Here is a 24,575-nt window from a genome sequence, read left to right on the forward strand (position 1 = left end):
TACCCCTCTGTATTCACCTTGTGATCTGGCCAGTAACACACCTCCTGCTTTAGAGCACCCCCCACTCTGGATGAAGGAGCACAGGGGAGGCAAAGCAGACAGCAGCATTGTCAGTCTGGAGGGGGGGGGGAGTTTTAGATGGACTAGCAGATTTAGATAAACTAACAAATTGAAGCCGGACTCAGCTCACACTTTATAATCATTCACAGCAAACTGTTTTTTGTTTTTGTTTTTTGGAATAAAGATTTTGCATAAATAAAAGCTGACCACCATTATCAGTGTTGAACGGTTTGTCTCATCTCTGTAACTGATACATTCCGCTGGAGAGATTGTGCTTTTAAAAAACCAGCAGACTTGCTGGCTGGTTCACCAGATGAAAATAGAAGAAAGAAAGCCTAAAAAAATAGAAAAAAAAAACAAAATAATAATAACTATTATTATTAATATTATTATTATAAAAAAATAAATAAAGAGATAAAATAATAATAAAAATAAAATAATACTTATTTCCTTGTTCTTTTTGTTGAAGTTTCTTTTTCTATATTTCACTGTAGACCTTTTATACAGATTAATTGATTATATTAACAGTTAAATCCAAATTACTCATACATGCTTCCACTATAAATGAATAATTTGGTAATAGTTATCTATTTGTAGATATGTTAATGTGAATAAAACTGCATGATATTAGGTACAAAGACATACTATAAATAAATAATAAAATAACAATAAAAACAATAATTACTATTATTATTATTAATAATAATAATAATAATAAAAAAATGTAAAATATAATAATAATAATAATAATAAAAATAATAATAATAAAATAAAATAATGATAAAAAAGGAAAAGAAAAAAAAAATAGAAAAAAAAATAGAAGAAAGCCAAAATACATTACATTCAACATTTTACAATACAGTCCTGGGATGTAGTAACTAGACAAGAAAGATCTTATGCCAGGCTACATTTTATGCTTTTTCTTTTTCCTTTACCCTAGGTTTTTACCCTCCTACCTTCCAGCTTTTACCATTCATGCCAGCATTATACTCTGAGGGGGAGAGAGCGAGACCCCCCCCCCTAAAAAAAAAGGAACAAAAAAAAACCTGTGTTAATATCTTACCCAAGTATTCCACCAATACTTTAATCAATTAATAACCCAACAGTGTTATTAACGTGACATTCTCTAGTGTATAATGTGTATAATGTCTTCTCCTCCCTCCTCCTTGAATGTAATGAATGTTAAATGTGAAGTGTTATGTAAATATGTAATGAATATGGCTGTATTTATTTATTTGTGGAGTCTTTTTGGAAAAAATAAACAGAATTTAAAACGAAAGAAAGCCAAAAATAAATAAATAAATAAAATTAAAAAGTTAAAGGATAACCAAAATTATTATTATTATTAATATTATTATTATAATAAATAAATGTTCTTTTTCTATATTTCATTGTAGATCATCTCCACAGATTAATTGATTTTATTAACAGTTAAATCCGAATTACTCATACATGCTTCCACTATAAATGAATAATTTGGTAATAGTTACCTATTTATAGATATGTTAATGTGAATAAGACTGCATGATAATAGGTACAAAGACATAATATCAATGCAGTAAAAGGAAATATTGGTAGTGGGTTAAATACAAGCTTTGTAAATCTACCCCTTTCTGTTTGTTTGAGGCCTGTAAATTGCAAATTTTCAATAAAAATATTTGAAAAAAATAACTAATAATTACATAAATAAATATTAAAATAAAATAATAATTAAAAAATGTATTATTATTTATTATTAAAAAATAAATATTAAAATAAAATAATAAAAATAAATAATGATAAAAAGGAAAAAAAATAGAAAAAAATAAATAAATACATAGAAGAAAGAAAGCCAGAAAAAAGAAAAAAATAATAATAATTATTATTATTAATATTGTTATTATAAAAAATAAATAAATAAAATAATAATAAAAATAAACTAATAATAAATATTTCTATGTTCTTTTTCTACATTTCATTGTAGATCATCTCTACAGATTAATTGATTATATTAACAGTTAAATCCGAATTACTCATACATGCTTCCACTATAAATGAATAATTTGGTAATAGTTACCTGTTTCTAGATATGTTAATGTGAATAAGACTGCATGATATTAGGTACAAAGACATAATATCAATGCAGTAAAAGGAAACGTTGGTAGTGGGTTAAATACAAGCTTTGTAAATCTACCCCTTTCTGTTTCTGTTTGAGGCCTGTAAATTGCAAATTTTCAATAAAAATATTTGAAAAAAATAACTAATAATTAAATAAATATTAAAATAAGATATTAATTAAAAAAATTATTATATAGTTACATAGTTACATAGTTACATAGTAGGTGAGGTTAAAAAAAGACACAAGTCCATCAAGTCCAACCTATGTGTGTGATTATGTGTCAGTATTGCATTGTATATCCCTGTATGTTGCGGTCATTCAGGTGCTTATCTAATAGTTTCTTGAAGCTATCAATGCTCCCCGCTGAGACCACCGCCTGTGGAAGGGAATTCCACATCCTTGCCGCTCTTACAGTAAAGAACCCTCTACGTAGTTTAAGATTAAACCTCTTTTCTTCTAATTTTAATGAGTGGCCACGAGTCTTGCTAAACTCTCTTCTGCGAAAAAGTTTTATCCCTATTGTGGGGTCACCAGTCCGGTATTTGTAAATTGAAATCATATCCCCTCTCAAGCGTCTCTTCTCCAGAGAGAATAAGTTCAGTGCTCGCAACCTTTCCTCATAACTAAGATCCTCCAGACCCTTTATTAGCTTTGTTGCCCTTCTTTGTACTCGCTCCATTTCCAGTACGTCCCTCCTGAGGACTGGTGCCCAGAACTGGACAGCATACTCCAGGTGCGGCCGGACCAGAGTCTTGTAGAGCGGGAGAATTATTGTTTTATCTCTGGAGTTGATCCCCCTTTTAATGCCAATATTCTGTTTGCTTTGTTAGCAGCAGCTTGGCATTGCATGCCATTGCTGAGCCTATCATCTACTAGGACCCCCAGGTCCTTTTCCATCCTAGATTCCCCCAGAGGTTCTCCCCCCAGTGTATAGATTGCATTCAGATTTTTGCCACCCAAATGCATTATTTTACATTTTTCTACATTAAACCTCATTTGCCATGTAGTTGCCCACCCCATTAATTTGTTCAGGTCTTTTTGCAAGGTTTCCACATCCTGCGGAGAAGTTATTGCCCTGCTTAGCTTAGTATCGTCCGAAAATACAGAGATTGAACTGTTTATCCCATCCTCCAGATCGTTTATGAACAAATTAAATAGGATTGGTCCCAGCACAGAACCTTGGGGAACCCCACTACCCACCCCTGACCATTCTGAGTACTCCCCATTTATCACCACCCTCTGAACTCGCCCTTGTAGCCAGTTTTCAATCCATGTACTCACCCTATGGTCCATGCCAACAGACCTTATTTTGTACAGTAAACGTTTATGGGGAACTGTGTCAAATGCTTTTGCAAAATCCAGATACACCACGTCTACGGGCCTTCCTTTATCTAGATGGCAACTCACCTCCTCATAGAAGGTTAATAGATTGGTTTGGCAAGAACGATTCTTCATGAATCCATGCTGATTACTGCTAATGATATCATTCTTATTACTAAAATCTTGTATATAGTCCCTTATCATCCCCTCCAAGAGTTTACATACTATTGATGTTAGGCTAACTGGTCTGTAATTCCCAGGGATGTATTTTGGGCCCTTTTTAAATATTGGTGCTACATTGGCTTTTCTCCAATCAGCTGGTACCATTCCAGTCAGTAGACTATCTTTAAAAATTAGGAACAACGGTCTGGCAATCACCTGACTGAGTTCCCTAAGTACCCTCGGATGCAAGCCATCTGGTCCCGGTGATTTATTAATGTTAAGTTTCTCAAGTCTAAAAAATAATAAATTATTATTATTTATTATTAAAAAATAAATAGTAAAATAAAATAATAAAAACAAATAATGATAAAAAGGAAAAGAAAAAAAATAGAAAAAAAAAAATACATAGAAGAAAGAAAGCCAAAAAAAAAGAAAAAAATAATAATAAAATAATAATTATTATTATTATTATAAAAAATAAATAAAGAAATAAAATAATAATAAAAATAAAATAATAATTATTATTTCTATGTTCTTTTTCTATATTTCATTGTAGATCTTCTATACAGATTAATTGATTATATTAACAGTTAAAATCCAAATTACTCATACATGCTTCCACTATAAATGAATAATTTGGTAATAGTTACCGATTTACAAATATGTAGTAAAACTGCATGATATTAGGTACAAAGTCATAATATCAATGCAGTAAAAGGAAACATTGTTTCTGTTTGAGGCCTGTAAATTTTCAATAAAAATATTTGAAAAAAAAATCAAATAAAATAAATAAATAGTAAAATAAAATAATAAAAAATAAAATAATAATAATAGTAAAATAAAATAATAATAAAATAATAATAAAAAGAAAAAATAGAAGAAAGAAAGCCTAAAAAAAAAAAAAAAAAAAAAAGAAAAGAAAAAAAAAAATTCAGCCATCACATCGAAGAATTGGTCAGCTGCTATATAAAAAATGCTTGCTTTTGGGTTTAATACCGCTTTAAATCAGATTTTTTAAAATATGTATTTACTTCGACCAAAGGGTGTGGCACCTATATTGGATTTTTTTAGCAATATATTTATCTTTTTTTTTTTTTTTTTGCTGACCTACTAAAAATCAGCCTTGCATGGCCAGCCTTGCAGCGCCGCACAGGCAAATGATATCACTGGTTGCAGCCGCCGGATTGCCCTGGACATGCCGGAACGTCAATGAGAGCTGCCAGCACTGGGCTCGGGGTGGAATCTGTGTGGGGTCTCTATAGCTCTGATATGCCCCCCCCCCACCTCCCTCCCTTCCCCCGCTCCGCCGCGGCTTCTCAATGTCTTTTTTCAGGCTCTCTGTGCCCGATTGAACTGCGATTCTCGCAACGATAAATGAAGACAAAAAGGAGACGAAGAAAGAGAAAAGAACATCGTTTGATAAGGACCAGTGACTGCTGGGTACTGTAGGGGTGTGTTTGTTCCACCAATGACAGGCTGGCGCGGCGCCCGCTGGATTCGGTTCCCCCGCACTGGCCTGGGTACATCTTTTCATGGGGGGGGGGAGCCGCAGCTTGGAATGGCAGCGGAGCCGTGAATAGTCAGATAAATCAGAGCACTGTGTGCGCCGCGAGGAATGGGGGGGTTTTGTCACCCCCCCCGAGCTGCCGGGAACATCGAGGTGGGGGGGGGGGAGAGGATCGCCTTCTCATTCAAACATGCCTGGAGGTTTCCTGAGGTAAAACCACCACTGCGGCGAGGTACGGCGCCCCCCAGAGAACGGCTCAGGTTATGTCATTTTAAAGGGTCACCCCGTCCGGGTCCAAGGCGGTGATTGCGTCTCATTTGTAGAGAATTCCCTACAAGAATTTTTCCTTCAACCCAATCCCTAAGGGCCCATCCACACGTGAGGATCAGGGGGGCGGGGGGGGCATGCTTTTAACACTCACCAACCCCCCCCCTCACCACCACCGGCGGGCTCGACTCATGCCATGGACGCAATTCTTTGCAAGAATTATACCCACTGTCACTTTCAGCAGGCATAGCGCCACCCAAACACGACCCATTCAAGCGGATGGGGCCGCTCTGCGGGCGCCGGGGATCAATGGGTTAAAGCAGGTGGTGAGGATGGCGATTATGTTGTGCAATTAATAAATTAAAATAATCCCGGGATGAAGGTCCTTGTATAGACACTTCCTGTTGTAGGGTGACAACGCCTGGCTCCCTGTCTCCCAAATGAGCTCCTGGGTGTCACCCTGCCACATGCAGCGCCGGGACAAAGTCATCAGTTGCCCAGGGTAAAGATCCCACCCTGCACCCCACCTCTCCCTGATGTGGGCACCCCTTACTGTCTTCTGCAGTTGGCAACTAAGATACTCGCAATACGGCCACTACGGAGACCGGTTCGTTACGCTTTTACCTCCCCCCTCCCCCAACTGCTACCCCCTTTGGCTGCAGAGGCAGCGGGTGGTAGTCAGTGCCAGGACAAGAACATCCAGTGCCCAGGGAAAAGATGCCGAATTGCACCCCCCCCCCCCCATTCTTGATTATGTGCAAGCTTATAAGGAGAATGGGGAGAGGAAGCACAGCCTGCACCTCCTCCCGGCTCTCCCCTCCTCTCCTTGCTGCTTTCAGTGCTGAGCTGACTGTCAGCCTCCTCTCAGCCTTAAAATGAATTGGGCCGCTCTGCCAGCACCCCGCAACCATGGGGACAAGATCACCAATGCCCAGGGCAAAGATGCCAAACTGCATCCCCTTCATAGTGTATGAGCTTATAAGGAGGAAGATGGGGAGACAGAGCACAGCCCGCACCTCCTCCCGGCTCTCTCCTTCCCTCCTTGCTTCTTCCAGTGCCGGCTGACAGAAGTCAGCCTGTCAGCCTTATAGGAGACAGGAACTTGCGGCTCCCCCTACCCCTACAATACACGCTGAGCCCAGGGCAGCCGTCCCTTCTGCCCACCCCTTGTCCCGGGCCCTGTGCATACCCGTGGCGTTCCTTCAGAGTTCTGTGCCGTAAACGTAAATTGACGTCTTCGTGGCCAATGGCCACTCACACAGCCAGAGTCCCTGAACACGGATGGAAGACCGGGTAAAGATGGAAGCATCATCAGTGGTGACAGCGCGCCTCTGGAAGACTTTGTTCTAGAGCAGATTTCACATAATGTGCTAGTATGCAATGCATATGTGATATGCGATGCATACTAGCACATTATGGCATTGCCTTGCAGGTTTAAAAAACAAACAGCAGTTTACTTTAAGATACAGCAGCGAATACCCAGCAAAAAAGTGACCAGTAGCAGGACAGTTTTAATCAGGGATAATATTCTTAACAGGTTTAATCTAACTTTTATTTTATATATGGGGATGGTGGGGGGGTTTTAACATGTGATGTATTAAGAGGTGGTTTAGGTGCACTCCGTTTTTTTTTTCCAGACATTGCAGTTCCAAGAACAGAACAGATGGTCAGTAACAAGTGAATGCTGTGCTTTGAGCACCCCCAGAGCCCTAGCAACAAGGTACTCTGTGTGTCAGAAGCCACCTGCATCCTACCAACTGAGGACACTGTGCAGTAGGGGCCATGCAGTGTCACTGGTTGCTAGGACGCTGGTGGCTGGGCCACACGGGGTCATTGGTTTGTTAGGACCCATGCAGCTGGGCCACATAGGGTCATTGACCGCTTTTACACAGGCTGCTGAACCACACAGCATGATTGGTTGTTACAGAACAGGCAGTCACCTGCACCAAAACAACCAATGATGCTGTTGGGTCCGTGGGCTGAATATACTTTACATCCGGAAAGTATTCACAGCGTTTCACTTTTTCCACATTTTGTTATGTTACAGGCTTATTCCAAAATGGATTAAATTCATTATTTTCCTAGAACTTCTACAAACAATCCCCCATAATGACAACATGAAAGAAGTTTGTTTGAAATCTTTGCAAGTGTATTAAAAAAAAATGAAAAAAAAATTCCATGTCCATAATTATCACAGACTCCTCCCATGTCCATAAGTATCACAGACTCCTCCCATGTCCATAAGTATCACAGACTCCTCCCATGTACATAAGTATCACAGGCTCTTCCCATGTCCATAAGTATCACAGGCTCCTCCCATGTACATAAGTATCACAGGCTCCTACCATGTACATAAGTATCACAGACTCCTCCCATGTCCATAAGTATCACAGGCTCCTCCCATGTACATAAGTATCACAGGCTCCTACCATGTACATAAGTATCACAGACTCCTCCCATGTACATAAGTATCACAGGCTCTTCCCATGTCCATAAGTATCACAGGCTCCTCCCATGTACATAAGTATCACAGACTCCTCCCATGTACATAAGAATCACAGACTCCTCCCATGTCCATAAGTATCACAAGCTCCTCCCATGTCCATAAGTATCACAGGCTCCTCCCATGTCCACAAGTATCACAGGCTCCTCCCATGTCCATAAGTATCACAGGCTCCTCCTATGTCCATAAGTATCACAGGCTCCTCCCATGCACATACGTATCACAGGCTCCTCCCATGCACATAAGTATCACAAGCTCCTCCCACGCACATAAGTATCACTGGCTCCTCCCATGCACATAAGTATCATAGGCTCCTCCCATGCACATAAGTATCACAGGCTCCTCCCATGTACATAAGTATCAGAGCCTTTGCTCAATACTTTGGTGAAGCTTCTTTGGCAACAATTACAGCCTCAAGTCTTTTTGAGTATGATGCTACAAGCTTGGCACACCTATTTTTTGACAGTTTCTCCCATTCTTCTTTGCAGGAACCTCTCAATCTCTATTAGGTTGGAGCCAGAGGCTCTAATAGGCTTAAAAATAGGGTGGGCTCGGGGCGCAGAGAGTGCGCCCTGATCCCACCCCATTGTGTGACCATAGCAAATTAATTTTCGCTATTTTTCACACTAACCTTCCTCCCCGCCAATCAGGAGGCAGGACATCAGACCTGCTTCCTGATTGGCCAAAGTGCCAGGCCACCATATTGGATGCCTGGCGCTTAGGAAGAGGAGCGAGGAGACTCGCACTGGAGCCGCCGCTCTGAGAGGATCTGCTGCAGACAGTGCTGCGGTAAGTCCCCTAGCCGCGATCCGCAGGGGGGGGGTTTGGTGCCAGAGCCGCAATCCGTGCGGGGGGGGTCGATGGGCACAGGTGGTTGCATATGATGGGCCCAAGTGGCTGCATTTGATGTGCAAGTGGCTGCATTTGATGGGCACAGGTGGCTGCATTTGATGGGCAAGTGGCTGCATTTGATGGGCACAGGTGGCTGCATTTGATGGGCACAGGTGGCTGAATTTGATTGGCACAAGTGGCTGCATTTGATGGGCAAGTGGCTGCATTTGATGGGCACAGGTGGCTGCATATGATGGGCACAAGTGGCTGCATTTGATGGGCAAGTGGCTGAATTTGATGGGCACAGGTGGCTGAATTTGATTGGCACAAGTGGCTGCATTTGATGGGCAAGTGGCTGCATTTGAGGGGCACAGATGGCTGCATATGATGGGCAAGTGGCTGTATTTGATGGGCAAAGGTGGCTGCATATGATGGACACAAGTGGCTGCTTTTTGATGGGAACAGGTGGCTGCATTTGATGGGCACAGGTGGTTGCATATGATGGGCATAGGTGGCTGCTTTTTGATGGGCAAGTGGCTGCATTTGATGGGCACAGGTGGCTGCATATGATGGGCACAGGTGGCTGCATATGATGGGCACAGGTGGCTGCATATGATAGGCACAGGTGGCTGCATATGATGGGCAAGTGGCTGAATTTGATGGGCACAGCTGGCTGCATATGATGGGCACAGGTGGCTGCATTTTATGGGCACAGGTGGCTGCATTTGATGGGCACTATGGCCACATTTGATGGGCACAGGTGGTTGCATTTGATGGGCACAGGTGGCTGCATATGATGGGCAAAGTTGGATGCATTTGATGGGCACAGGAGGCTGCATTTAATGGGCACAGGTGGCTGCATTTGATGGGCAAGTGGCTGCATATGATGGGCACAGGTGGCTGCATTTGATGGGCACAATGGCTGCGTTTGGGTACAAGTGGCTGCATATGATGGGCAAGTGGCTGAATTTGATGGGCACAGGTGGCTGCGTATGATGGGCATAGGTGGCTGCATTTGATAGGCACAGGTGGCTGCATTTGATGGGCACAGGTGGCTGCATTTGATGGGCACAGGTGGCTGCATATGATGGGCACAGTTGGATGCATTTGATGGGCACAGGACGCTGCATTTGATGGGCAAGTGGCTGCATATGATGGGCACAGGTGGCTGCATTTGATGTGCACAATGGCTGGGTTTGAGTACAAGTGGCTGCATTTCATGGGCACAAGTGGCTGCATTTCATGGGCACAAGTGGCTGCATTTCATGGGCACAATGGCTGCGTTTGATGGGCACAAGCGACTGTATATGATGGGCACAAGTGGCTGTGTTTGATGGGCACAATGGCTACATATGATGGGCACAGGGCTGCATATGATGGGCACAATGGCCACATTTGATGGGCACAGGTGGCTGCATATGATGGGCACAAGTGGCTGCATTTGATGGGCACAAGTGGCTGCATTTGATGGGCACAAGTGGCTGCATTTGATGGGCACAATGGCTGCGTTTGATGGGCACAAGTGGTTGCATTTGATGGGCACAAGTGGCTGCGTTTGATGGGCACAAGTGGCTGTGTTTGATGGGCACAATGGCTACATATGATGGGCACAGGTGGCTGCATATGATGGGCACAAGTGACTGCATTTGATGGGCACAATGGCTGCGTTTGGGCACAAGTGGCTGTATATGATGGGCACAAGTGGCTGCGTTTGATGAGCTCAAGTTGCTGCATTTGATGGGCACAAGTGGCTGTGTTTGATGGGCACAATGGCTACATATGATGGGCACAGGGCCGCATTTGATGGGCACTATGGCCACATTTGATGGGCACAGGTGGCTGCATATGATGGGCACAAGTGGCTGCGTTTGATGGGCTCAAGTGGCTATGTTTGATGGGCACAATGGCTAAATTTGATGGGCACAGGTGGCTGCATATGATGGGCACAGTTGGATGCATTTGATGGGCACAGGAGGCTGCATTTGATGGGCAAGTGGCTGCATATGATGGGCACAGGTGGCTGCATTTGATGGGCACAATGGCTGCGTTTGATGGGCACAAGTGGCTGTATATGATGGGCACAAGTGGCTGCGTTTGGGCTCAAGTGGCTGCGTTTGATGGGCACAAGTGGCTGTGTTTGATGGGCACAATGGCCACATTTGATGGGCACAGGTGGCTGCATATGATGGGCACAAGTGGCTGCGTTTGATGGGCTCAAGTGGCTGTGTTTGATGAGCACAATGGCTACATATGATGGGCACAGGGCTGCATATGATGGGCACAATGGCCACATTTGATGGGCACAGTGAGGCTGCAATTGCAAGGGGAGGTTCAGTATTTTTCAGTTTGTTTGCGCCCCCCAAAAAAATTTTGAGCACCAGCCGCCACTGCAAACTGCATTCTTTTGCAAGAACAATCTTCTGTATTTGAAAATCACCGGAGAACGTTTGTTAAAAATATTGCCCCGGGACGCAGGACGCTCAAAGGTTAAAGGTTTTCCTTCAAACACGTCTCTGTGTGTCAGAATGAGATATCCAACGCAGTCCACTGGAAGATCCCTCTACAAGGCGATAAGAAAAGTCACAATTGTCACTGGGAACTAAGAAAATGGCCTTGGACTTATCTACAGCACATGTGAGAAACACAGAGCACTGGATGAACTCCGCAACACCCAATCCTTCCTCTCTCTTCCTTCGACGGGCGAATGAACATTTTTCTGTAAAACCTGAATGGCTGTGCGTTCTGTAATACGTGGCGGGGATGGACGCCTGAGGTTTTTGGTGATCCCTCATTGACACCAGTTCTAGGTGTGAGCTTCGCCCCGCGTTGTCTAGGGGCATTTTGCCAATTGACCCTCATTCAGTTGAATGCTTCCCTACTTCTTAGGTATGACTTTAAAAACTCTGTCCTGGGTTTTGTATGCCTGTCATTTTTAATGAAGTCCCACATGTTTAGTATCTCACATTCAATTTTAGCCTGGATAATTAAAAAAAAAAAAAAAAGCTAACTGCAGGAATGATGTGGTTTACATACACTATATTCCCAAAAGTATTGGGACGCCTGCCTTTACACACACATGAACTTTAATGGCATCCCAGCCTTATGCCCCGTACACACGGTCGGACTTTGCTCGGACATTCCGACAACAAAATCCTAGGATTTTTTCCGACGGATGTTGGCTCAAACTTGTCTTGCATACACACGGTCACACAAAGTTGTCGGAAAATCCGATCATTCTGAACGCGGTGACGTAAAACACGTACGTCGGGACTATAAACGGGGCAGTGGCCAATAGCTTTCATCCCTTTATTTATTCTGAGCATGCGTGGCACTTTGTCCGTCGGATTTGTGTACACACGATCGGAAATTCCGACAACGGATTTTGTTGTCGGAAAATTTTATATCCTGCTCTCAAACTTTGTGTGTCGGAAAATCCGATGGAAAATGTCCGATGGAGCCCACACACGGTTGGAATTTCCGACAACAAGGTCCTATCACACATTTTACGTTGGAAAATCCGACCGTGTGTACGGGGCATTAGTCCGTAGGGTTCAATATTGAGTTGGCTCCGCCCTTTGCAGCTATAACAGCTTCAACTCTTCTGGGAAGGCCGTCCACAAGGTTTAGGAGTGTCTATGGGAATGTGTGACTATTCTTCCAGTAGCACATTTGTGAGGTCAGGCACTCCACTCTAATTCATCCCAAAGGTGTTCTATGGGGTTGAGGTCAGGACTCTGTGCAGGCCAGTCAAGATTCTCCACCCCAAACTTGTCATCCATGTCTTTATGGACCTTGCTTTGTGTACTGGTGCGCAGTCATGTTGGAACAGGAAGGGGCCATCCCCAAACTGTTCCCACAAAGTTGGGAGCGTGAAATTGTCCAAAATGTCTTGGTATGCTGACGCCTTAAGAGTTCCCTTCACTGGAACTAAGGGGCCAAGTCCAACCCCTGAAGAACAACCCCCCACCATAATCCCCCCTCCATCAAATGATTTTGACCAGTGCACAAAGCAAGGTCCATAAAGACATAGATGAGCAAGTTTGGGGTGGAGAAACTTTACTGGCCTGCACAGAGTCCTGACCTCAACCCGATAGAACACCTTTGGGATGAATTAGAACGGAGACTGCGAGCCAGGCCTTCTCGTCCAACTTCAGTGCCTGACCTCACAAATGCTCTTCTGGAAGAATGGTCAAACATTCCCATAGACACACTCCTAAACCTTGTGGACGGCCTTCCCAGAAGAGTTGAAGCTGTTATAGCTGCAAAGGGCGGAGTCAACTCAATATTGAACCCTACCGAATAATGCTGGGATGCCATTAAAGTTCATGTGTGTGTAAAGGCAGGCGTCCCAATACTTTTGCTAATATAGTGTACTTATATTGGTTCAGCTTGGCACAGTGTACAGTATGCAGGGCCGGGACAAGGGGTGGGCAAAAGGGCCTGCTGCCCTGGGCGCATCTTTGTCCTGGGCACTAGAAGTCCTTTTCCCGGCACAGTATGTATCCATATCTCATACCTAATGGGCTGCTGGGGAAGCTAACAATCTTTGTAGCAGTTGGTGTTACTACAATGATAGCCACAATTGTCTGGTTCTGGTGTCATGTGGCTTTCCCCCTGCACACAGACTACGGAGGGGGGGTCACTCTTTGAATATAAGGTATTGTCTGATTGGACAAGGTAAAGATCATGACATCACCATGCCTCTTTTTCACCTTGCCCAATCAGAGAATATCTCGTGTTCAATGGAAAAAATACAAGGCATTTTGTGAATGGCAGAGGCACAGAGCAAGTATAACCCTGTGGCCAATGTGCAGAGGGGAAGCAGCTGGAAGATCGTGGAAGGAAAGGTGAAAGAAAGAGAGAGAAAGGAAAAGGGAGGAGGAGGATCTGGGGTCCCCCACCCAGACGGTGTCACTATAAAAAAAAGGTGCAGAGAGTCGAGCTGGGCTCGGACAAGAGGTGGGCAGGAGGGACGGCTGCCCTGAGCACTATGGAATCATATGAGCTGGGGGGCACCACAAGGAGATGGGGGGGATTTGTGTTTGAAGGGTGAATTTGGGAAGGAAGTATTGTTCTAGGAAGGGAAATTTGGGGGTGGGGGGGTGCCAAGAGTGGTGATCTAGGGGGATTTGTATTGAGAGGGGGGATGAGGGGAAGAAAATGAATACTAGGAGGGGGGATTTGTGCTGGGAGGGAGGGATTTGAAGTATGGGAGAGAAGATGTGTATTAGAGGGGGAAATTTTAAGGGTAGAGGCTTTGTGCTAGGAGGGGTGATTTTTTTTTTTTTTTTTGAGGGGGGGGCCTTTGCGCTAGGGGAATTTGAGGGGTGGGGGGGGCAAAGATTTGTGCTGAGAGGGGGGATTTCAGTAGGGGGACGGATTTGTACTGGGTGGAGGGTGAATTTATGCTTAGTCTATACCCCCGACCCCCTCATTGTGCACCCCTACTACTTTCATTCCCTCACTGTGCCCCCCAACTCCACCCTCCCCCCCCCACAACGTGCACCCCAGTCCCTCCACCCTCTTATTGTGCACTATGTGAACCCCATCCGTATCAATCCTTACTGGTAATTAGAGGAGTTCCAGCACACAGGATGCTGGTTGGCGGTGGCCCCAGAGGGGAAGGAGAAGAGAGATCAGAGCCCTCCTCACCTGCACTGAGAAGTACACACTCAGCGGGGGCGCGGCGCTCGCTCTCCTCTACTCCTCCCACTCTGACCAAGAACCACCAAGCCAGACCCACGCAGGCTAAGAGGGTCAGTGAGAGGAGGGAGTCCGCTGCTGACAGGACCAGAATGGAAGCACGCACTAATTTTGCACCCTCAAAAAGGTTTGTGCCCAGGACAACTCCCCTGTGGCCCCGCACATGCCACACCACTGCCCAGAGGGTCTTATTATATATATAAGGTACAGAGGGTCTGGGGTCCCCACCCAGAGCATCTCATTATGTATAAGGTGAAGAGAGTCCAGGCTCTTCACCCAGAGGATCTCATTATGTATAATGTGCAGAGTTTCTGGGGTCCCCAACCAGGGGGTCTCATTATGTATAAGATGGAGAGCGTCCGGGGTCCCCCCCCCGAGTTTCTTATTATGTATAAAGTGCAGAGGGGTTGGGATCCCCACCCAGAGAGTGTCATATATAAGGTGTAGAGGGCCTGCGGTCACCACCCAGGGGATGTCATTATATATAAGGTACAGAGGGTTTGGGGTCATTATATATAAGGTGCAGAGGGTCCAAGGTCCCCACCCAGTGGGTGTCATTAAATATAAGGTGCAGAGGGTTTGGGGTACAAACCAAGAGGGTCTCATTTTTTATAGGGTGCAGAGAATCTCATGTATAAGTTGCAGAGGGTTTGGGGTCCTCATCATTTCTCTTAACAGAACTTTTGGGAGAGAGGGTTAGGGCCAGGAGACCCTTAGATAGTTGCGCGATTAATTGGCAGACTCCGAGACTTCAACAGGAGGACAGCCATGCAGGGAAAGGCATCCAACAAAACACCACATCTGCAAGTGTAGGAACGCTGTCTCCTATGGCAACAGTCTTCTAACCCTGCATACCCTTCTTGTATCTAGTATAACAATTTGGATTAGCAGCAAGGATGGAAAGTGTTATCATAATGGGGGATTTTAATTATCCAGACATAGACTGGGCGGAAGGAACCGCGCATTCATCGAAGGCTCGCCAGTTCCTAAATGTCAGGACAGGACAGGCAGGACAATTTTATGGGTCAGATGGTAGACGCACCAACTAGAAACAAAGCGTTACTAGACCTACTGATTACCAACAATATAGACCTGATCACGGATGGGAAAATACGGGGCAATTTAGGTAACAGCGATCACAGGTCAATTAGCTTCAGTATAAATCACACAAATAGGAAACATAAAGGGAATACAAAGACACTGAATTTCAAGAGTCAACTTCCCTAAACTAAGAACCTTGTTAGAAGATATAAATTGGGAAAAAAAGTCCTGGATGGCTCCAATGTAAAAATGCATAAAAAGCAAAGAAGGCCTTCAATTCAAAAAATATAAGGCTGAGGGATCATCATCAGCATTCAGACTTAACAAAGAATGCAACAAGAAATGTAAGGGTGCAATTAGGGCGGCTAAGATAGAACACGAAAGACACATAGCGGAGGAGAGCAAAAAAAATCCCAAGAAATTTTTTAGGTATATAAAACGTAAAAAAGGGAGGACAGACCATATTGGCCCCATAAAGAATGAGGAAGGACATCTGACTACAAAGGATAGGGAGATGGAGAAGGTATTGAATTTATTCTTCTCCTCGGTCTTCGCGAGGGAATCTGGGGGGGGGCTTCAGTAACCAAAACTGCAGTGTTTATCCTCATGACACGTCACAGGAAGCACCCTCAGGGCTAACAGAGGACAGAATTAGAAATAGACTTGGAAAACTTAACATTAATAAGTCAACGGGACCAGATGGCTTGCACCCGAGGGTCCTTAGGGAACTCACTCAAGTAATTGCCAGACCATTGTTCCTAATTTTTACTGACAGTCTACTGACTGGAATGGTACCAGCTAATTGGAGAAAAGCCAATGTAGCACCAATATTTAAAAAGGGCCAAAATACATCCCTGGGAATTACAGACTAGTTAGCCTAACATCAATAGTATGTAAGCTCTTGGAGGGGATGATAAGGGACTATATACAAGATTTTAGTAATTGTAGCAAGGTCTTTTACCTCTCCCAGTCCAATGAAAACCTTCAAGGCCAAAGACAGTTGACATCCTTCAATATGTAGTGGGTTGTGAGGCATAGTGGGTGTAAAAGTGGTGAAAGTCATTGGGCGCCAAACACTTCTTGAATGCAAAAGAGGTTTTATTTCTTTTAACAGTCCTTTTTATATTCTGCAAGGGAAAGAGGGTTAGGGCCAGGACACCCTTGAGTAGTTACAATTTCAATTGACAGACTCCGAGACTTCAATAGGAGGACAGCTATACAGGGAAAGGCCCCAGCAAGGTGCCACTTCTGCACGTGCAGGTTTGCTGTCTCCTATGGCAACAGTATCTAACAGTTCCTAATGCAAAGATCAACAGTTCTCTCAGCTTCACTACAATGTCCACTTGTAGCTCAGCCCCTTGAGCTCCTAGTCTCTCACTGGACTCTCTGATTCACTGACTCTGAATCTCGTGAGCTCCTCAAGGCTTTTGCGGTGGTATCCCCTTACGTTTCACCTATGCTTCCCTGGTGGGTCCCTTGCTTGGCACTCCAGATACCTTTCAAGCTCCACTCCTGCTAACCGGCTCGGTCCCTGGCTTGACCTGCAAGGCTGCTCTGGCTTGATCACCGCCTGAAGTTTCCCGATTCTCTACCGTGCGCATTCGGTGAGAATGCTGCTCCGGTACTTGCTTCAGTTACTCACTGTGGTCACTGGTAAAGGTGGTTGGTCCCTTAGTGGCGACAGCTTCCCTTCTACCTCTGACCCCAACAGGTTCTCCGACCGGCAGAACCATCGCTGTTGGTTGAACTGCAAGCCGCAATCCCAACCCTGCGCTGCCCTCTTACTTCTGGATAGGCCCTCACACAGCCTGGCAGCCAGATGCCCCCGGGATAGACCCAATCTCCGGCCTAGCAGCCCATGGCGTATGAAACACGTCCACCCAGACAGTGGTCCGGGTGGCATATAACATAGATCACCTAACTCCACCCGAATATATAGGTTCTCCCAGCAGGCGTAGTCAAAGCATAGCCAGAGTCCAGTAACTGGATCGGGTATTCAGACAAGCCAGGATTCAGTAACCAGATTGGGTAATCAGCCAGGCCAAAAGTCAGGGATCGAAGTAGAGGAACAGCAAGCAGGATAAGGAGCCAGAAGGGATGTCAGCAAAGCCAGTCTTTAAACAGGAACGCAGGAGATGGTTTCTTGTGATGTTGACAAGGCGAAGGCAGGAATAAAGTAAGCTGGACGGCTTTAAGTAGGCAGGACTGACGAGCAGAATCAATAACAGCTGGGTAAGTGTGGAGAGAGATGGGAGCTGGCAATAGCTGACAGCTGAGCCCAGCCCTGACACTAAGGGATTCAAGAAAACCCCCGCCCATTGGCTGAGATACCCCATATACCCATAACTATAAAAGGGGTGGAATTTTTGGGACTTTAAATTAGGTGTATGGTCAAATGAGCATACACCTCCATCCCTTTTAATCATTTAGAAAAAGTGGGGGATTTGGGACTTTGAGTGAGATGTGCGTTAGACAAAAATAAATAAATTGCACAATAATGAGAAAGTTTATCCATATAAATACACATGGGACATGGTACATTAGCAGATATGACGAGCTGATGGGCATATAATAGACAAATGTGAAAATTCCATTATTGCACATGATACATAAAATCAAAAGAAAAAGGTATAATGTAAATGCATGATTGAATAAAAAACTGCATTTAAAAGCTTAAGAGGCTGGAGGCTGAGGTGACGAGAGGGCTCCCCTTGCGGCTGAGTGCAGAACACCCCTGGAGTTGGAGACAGAGGGTGCTATGCCCAGAGATGCACGGGTTGCCTGCCGGTGAAGCTGTCTGATGGTTCCAGGAGTGGACACCCAGGAGCAGAGAAGGTGGTCACAGCAAATGATTCCCTGGAGGTACTGGCGGATGTTAACAGGTGGAAAAGCAGAGACGTCGTCAGAAGCCAGGCCCGGGGGTCAAACACAGGAAGGCAGTCAGAAGCAGAGGCAGGAGGAGTAGTTGTGATCAAACCGGGGTCAAACACAAGAAGTCAATCTGGAACAGGCAAGAGCAGGTCCTTGAAACAAGCCGGGTTCAGAGCCAGTAGAGAAGCCAGAGCAGGTCAGGGTAAGCCGGGTCGGTAACAGGTAATCAAACAGGAGCAAGAAACACAGGAACACAGGATACAGAGCTGACGATAATCCAGCGATTTATGAGATCAATTGGAGTCTTTATATAGGCCAGGAAAACACTGGTAATTAGCACAGTTTGCGTACGTACGTTAGCCGTTGCTAACGCACGTTCGGCGTTATGCGCCGATTGCTAATGCGCATGCGCGGATTCGCGCGGCCATAATGGATATTGGTATATCTGCCAGTTCTTCTCCGGTTTCTTCCCTGACACAACGTGAGGTGACTCCATGTGCTACGGCGTAGGGCGTGGTGCCGATGCACCGCGGGGAATGCCCACCCAATCCCCCAGTGATGAACAGGGAGGAGAGGGGAGGCCCCGGTGTGCATCGCAGCTCCCGGAGGACCTGGAAAAAAAAACCCAGCCGAAACAAAACCACAAGACCGCGTGCCTCAAGAAAAATGGCAAACCACATATTTACACAATAGATGAATGAGTGGAAAAATGTATGCCTCACATATATATTTATTATATATCCAGACGAACGCGGACCAACAACAAATAGGGTCAGCCGTCAATCATAACAGCGTATAATTGACCGTTGATAATAAACATGTTTAGGCAAATTGATTCCACTCAAATCCTTTTTTTCCCACAAGTAGAGCTTTCTTTTGGTGGTATTTGATCGCCTCTGCGGTTTTTATTTTTTGTGCTATAAACAAAAATAGAGCGTCAATTTTGAAAAAAAACGCATTATTTTTTACTTTTTGCTATAATAAATATCCCGTAAAAAATATATAGAAAAACAAATTTTTTCCTCAGTTTACGCCGACGTGTATTCTTCTACATATTTTTGGTAAAAAAAAATTTGAAATAAGCGTATATTGATTGGTTTGCCCAAACGTTATAGCGTCCACAAAATAGGGGATAGATTTATGGCGTTTTTATTATTAACTTTTTTTTAATTAGTAATGGTGGTGATCTGCAATTCTTATCATGACTGCGACGTTATGGCGGACACATCGGACACTTTTGACACTATTTTGGGACCATTGCCATTTATACAGCGATAAGTGCTATAAAAATGCACTGATTACTGTGTAAATGACACTGGCAGGGAAGGGGTTTAACAGTAGGGGGCGATCAAGGGGTTAAGTGTGTCCTAGGGAGTGATTCTAACTGTGGGGGGGGTGGGCTATCACTGACATGACAGCGATCACTGCTCCCAATGACAGGGAGCAGAAGATCTCTGTCATGTCACAAGGCAGAACGGGGAAATGTCTTGTTTACATAGGCATCTCCCCGTTCTGCAGCTCCGTGACACGATTTTTTTATAGATACGCATTCTGCACTTGCTTCTGAAGAAGTGGAACTTCATCCACGAAACGCGTCGAGCTTTTAAATGCAGTTTTTTATTCAATCATGCATTTACATTATACCCTTTTCTTTGATTTGTATGTATCATGTGCAATAATGGAGTTTTCACATTTGTCTATTATATGCCCATCAGCTCGTCATATCTGCTATGTACCATGTCCCATGTGTATTTATATGGATAAAATGGTAAAGATACCGCGCTAACAAAAACAATAGCAAAAAAGCAGCCGCATACAGTGCGATCACACCAAAAATTCAAGAGATAAAAAGAGCTGCGCTAGAAATTAAAGTACATAAATGACATCAAGGAAAAACTGTCCATTAGGAGCATAAAACACCACCACAGTGTGCCTATAAATTAATGTGCCCATCCACCGTAGCTGTTAATTCAGCTTACCAGACGGCAAGCTTAAAAGGCAAGTGGCTATAGCCCAGCCAAAGATTTCAAGCTTGCTAACGATCCCGGTGTTCGGATGGCGGGGGGTAAATGTCCAAGGCTCACTCGCGGTATCCACGAATCCACATATTCAAATGGGAAACCCAGGTAGCTCAGAAGAAAAGAAGACTGGCCATAGTATGATATCTTCTAAACATTTATTATAAAACATGTAGTCATTCACAGGATAAGCAGAGCCCGTTCTCCTACTCCGAGGGCGTGGTGACGTCAGTGCGTGCCTTCCCAGACGCGTTTCGTAATCATCTGACGTTGTCAATGGGGGGAATTAACAGCTACGGTGGATGGGCACATTAATTTATAGGCACACTGTGGTGGTGTTTTATGCTCCTAATGGACAGTTTTTCCTTGATGTCATTTATGGACTTTAATTTCTAGCGCAGCTCTTTTTATCTATTTATATGGATAAACTTTCTCATTATTGTGCAATTTATTTATTTTTGTCTAACACACATCTTACTCAAAGTCTCAAATCCCCCCCCCCCTTTTTCTTAATATACCCATAACTTGACCTTGAAGTGTCCTTCTCACATCTAATGCCACCAAGTGCCCGGGCCATCTAGTGGCAGAAGAGAAAAGTACAACAAGGCCAAACTTAGGGAGAAATCAATGGATCTCTAACAACTATCTACAGTAACTACTCCTGACCAGGAATTTGGTGAGGAGCTCCCTGACTAAACCCCAGGGCACTACATAATGAAAACAATATCATTAGCAGTAATCAGCATGGACTCATGAAGAATCGTTCTTGCCAAACCAATCTATTAACCTTCTATGAGGAGGTGAGTTGCCATCTAGATAAAGGAAGGCCCGTAGACGTGGTGTATCTGGATTTTGCAAAAGCATTTGACACAGTTCCCCATAAACGTTTACTGTACAAAATAAGGTCCGTTGGCATGGACCATAGGGTGAGTACATGGATTGAAAACTGGCTACAAGGGCGTGTTCAGAGGGTGGTGATAAATGGGGAGTACTCGGAATGGTCAGGGGTGGGTAGTGGGGTCCCCCAGGGTTCTGTGCTGGGACCAATCCTATTTAATTTGTTCATAAACGACCTGGAGGATGGGATAAACAGTTCAATCTCTGTATTTGCAGACGATACTAAGCTAAGCAGGGCAATAACTTCTCCGCAGGATGTGAAAAACTTGCAAAAAGATCTGAACAAATGAATGAGGTGGGCGACTACATGGCAAATGAGGTTCAATGTAGAAAAATGTAAAATAATGCATTTGGGTGGCAAAAATCTGAATGCAATCTATAGACTGGGGGGAGAACCTCTGGGGGAATCTAGGATGGAAAAGGACCTGGGGGTCCTAGTAGATGAGAGGCTCAGCAATGGCATGCAATGCCAAGCTGCTGCTAACAAAGCAAACAGAATATTGGCATTAAAAAAGGGATCAACTCCAGAGATAAAACAATAATTCTCCCGTTCTACAAGACTCTGGTCCGGCCGCACCTGGAGTATGCTGTCCAGTTCTGGGCACCAATCCTCAGGAAGGATGTACTGGAAATGGAGCGAGTACAAAGAAGGGCAACAAAGCTAATAAAGGGTCTGGAGGATCTTAGTTATGAGGAAAGGTTGCGAGCACTGAACTTATTCTCTCTGGAGAAGAGACGCTTGAGAGGGGATATGATTTCAATGTATAAATACTGTACTGGTGACCCCACAATAGGGAGAAAACTTTTTCGCAGAAGGGAGTTTAACAAGACACGTGGCCACTCCTTAAAATTAGAAGAAAAGAGGTTTAACCTGAAACTACGTAGAGGGTTTTTTACTGTAAGAGCGGCAAGGATGTGGAATTCCCTTCCACAGGCGGTGGTCTCAGCGGGGAGTATCGATAGTTTCAAAAACTTATTCGATAAGCACCTGAACGACCGCAACATACAGGGATATACAATGTAATACTGACATATAATCACACACATGGGTTGGACTTAATGGACTTGTGTCTTTTTTAACCTCACCTACTATGTAAATACAGTGGAACCTTGGTTTACGAGTAACGCGGTTAACAAGCGTTTTGAAAGACGAGCAACTTTTTTTTTTTTAATTCTGACTCGGTTTGTGAGTGTTGTCTCGCAAAACAAGCAGAATTCAAGCTAATGGAGTGTGCAGTACCGCATTTGGCCAGAGGTGCGGGGGCGCCGGTGACACTCAGAACGGCTCGGAGCCGTTCGGAATCACTCGGAAATATTCGGAAACACTCAGAAATTCTCAGTTCCTGAGTGTTTCCGAGGCTTTCCAAGTTCAGCCGAGCTGTCCCCGAGTATTTCCAATGCGCCCCCACCTCTGGCCACATGCGGTATTGCAGGCAATAGAAGTCAATGTGGAACTAATTATCTTTGTTTCCATTGACTTCTATGGGGAAACTCGCTTTGATATGCGAGTGCTTTGGATTACAAGCATTCTCCTGAAACTGATTTTTTTTTTTCTTTTCTTTTTTGAAAAGCCAGTGGCGTGCAAAACACCCCTCAAAAACTTCCACCCGGTGCCAAAAAAAAGTGCCCACACATAGAGAGTGAAACACAAAAACGTGCAACGGGTGTACAGAGTCCTCCGCTAGGGAAGGACCTTACCCTGATCCCCCGGGGCGTTAGGCTCCAGACAGGGACTGAGGTACTCAGACAAAGGGTCCATCTGGCTGAAACCAGGCGGACGCCCACAACTGGAAGGACTGCCGAGGCAGACCAACCCAAGTACATTGGGGCTCTCCCGAAGAGAGACCCCTCCAAGGAGAGGGCGAACCAAGCCAAAAGGCCTATGTCCACCCCCTCCCAAGACTTTCAGAGTAGGCCCGAGGACCCACACCCTACTCGCCACACAGTGACAAAACGTGTATACAAAGACAACCAAAAAAAAAGACAAAAAAGTGACAAACAGGGGTAAAGTAAAGACTGGGGAAGATAGTGAGAGGGGAGAGTGAAAGTGACCATTGTGCAATACAATGGCCGGCCCTCCGGCCAGGCATAAAAATTTCCCCTGGTCCTGGCCAAAAGGCCCGGCCCAAGAGGCAGGTGCGAAAAACGTGTGTTGTGGTGAAGTGACCATGGTGCCATAAAATCAAGTGCTTTCACACCGTGACTATACGGCACCCCTGCGGCACATTCACCACTGGCTTTTCGAAGCATCCCTGACCCCCAGCCCAGACCACAGCAGACCCCACCACAGACAGGAAGGATATGGTGATCAGAAAGCCGGAAAGAGTCCTTTATCAGGCTCTACCATCGCTCCCATCACTCCCTCCTAATTACATTCAGGAAGTACTAGCCACTCCCCCCCTCCTTAAGAGGAAAGTAAGCGTTCTCTCCCGAATAACTGTCTGGAGCTAGATCCGCCCTAATCCAGGCCAGAAGGCCAGGGTCCCGACCCTCCGGTTCGGACCCCGTGGTTCTCCATCCCCATCACAAGGCTTCCCTTTTGGCTACAAACCGCTCCAGGTCACCTTTACTCCAGCAGGTTTTGCATGGCAACCGCAATCCTGTCTCTATTTCGCCATAGATCAGGGACGGAAGCAAGCGCCACCTCCTGGAAACTGATAAGAACAGATACTACACTTGATCTTAGCCAAAAGGCCGAGTAGCGTGTTTTGTGTCTTTGCTTTACTTTCATTATAATGGGGTGCCAAAAATTGCACCTTTCTAGTGATTGCTCACTAGTGGCACTTATGTGTTGTCAGTGGTGTTAGCAGTACTGTCCTCACTAAGACGTTCATTGGTCAGTAGCTCAATCCCAAGACAAGGATGGTTGGTGGTCCCAAGACCTAGGTGTGGGGGTGGGGGACTGTGTACCAATTCCTACTTACAGAGAGACTTTTGTGACATCTTTATATTTGTATTTATTTTGCTCCTTTTTTATACTCCAAAATCCTATTTTTACATTACTTCCTGGAAAATAAAGTTTTTTGTTTTTTTTTTTTAAAAGTTTTTTATTGCGCACAAAATAAAATGTTTATGTCTTTTACGGAACTGTTTTCTCACCAGAGTTACATGTGGATAATTTACATAATCTGCATATGTGCTAATGAGGTTTTGTTATGTAAATGATACCGATACCCTATAGAGCAGCAGTTACTGTCCTCTCCTGAAACGGATTATGCTCATAATCCAAGGTTCCACTGTATGCATAGCACCACCAAGTACCCGGCCACCTAGTGGTAGAAAAGTGCAACAAGGTCA

General features: G+C 44.5%; 1 non-coding gene and 1 pseudogene across 1 annotated transcript; both read right to left on the reverse strand.

The window, feature by feature from the left end:
• Window positions 1-23,851: 23,851 nt before the first annotated feature.
• On the reverse strand, window positions 23,852-23,984 carry LOC141101882 (U2 spliceosomal RNA; annotated as a pseudogene).
• A 33-nt stretch (window positions 23,985-24,017) lies between these two features.
• LOC141101950 (U4atac minor spliceosomal RNA) lies at window positions 24,018-24,145 on the reverse strand. The gene has a single exon (XR_012235076.1). It is a non-coding gene; the product is annotated as a U4atac minor spliceosomal RNA (small nuclear RNA).
• Window positions 24,146-24,575: the final 430 nt, after the last annotated feature.

Source organism: Aquarana catesbeiana, linkage group LG06, assembly GCF_042186555.1.
Source record: "Aquarana catesbeiana isolate 2022-GZ linkage group LG06, ASM4218655v1, whole genome shotgun sequence".
Lineage (NCBI taxonomy): Eukaryota > Metazoa > Chordata > Amphibia > Anura > Ranidae > Aquarana > Aquarana catesbeiana.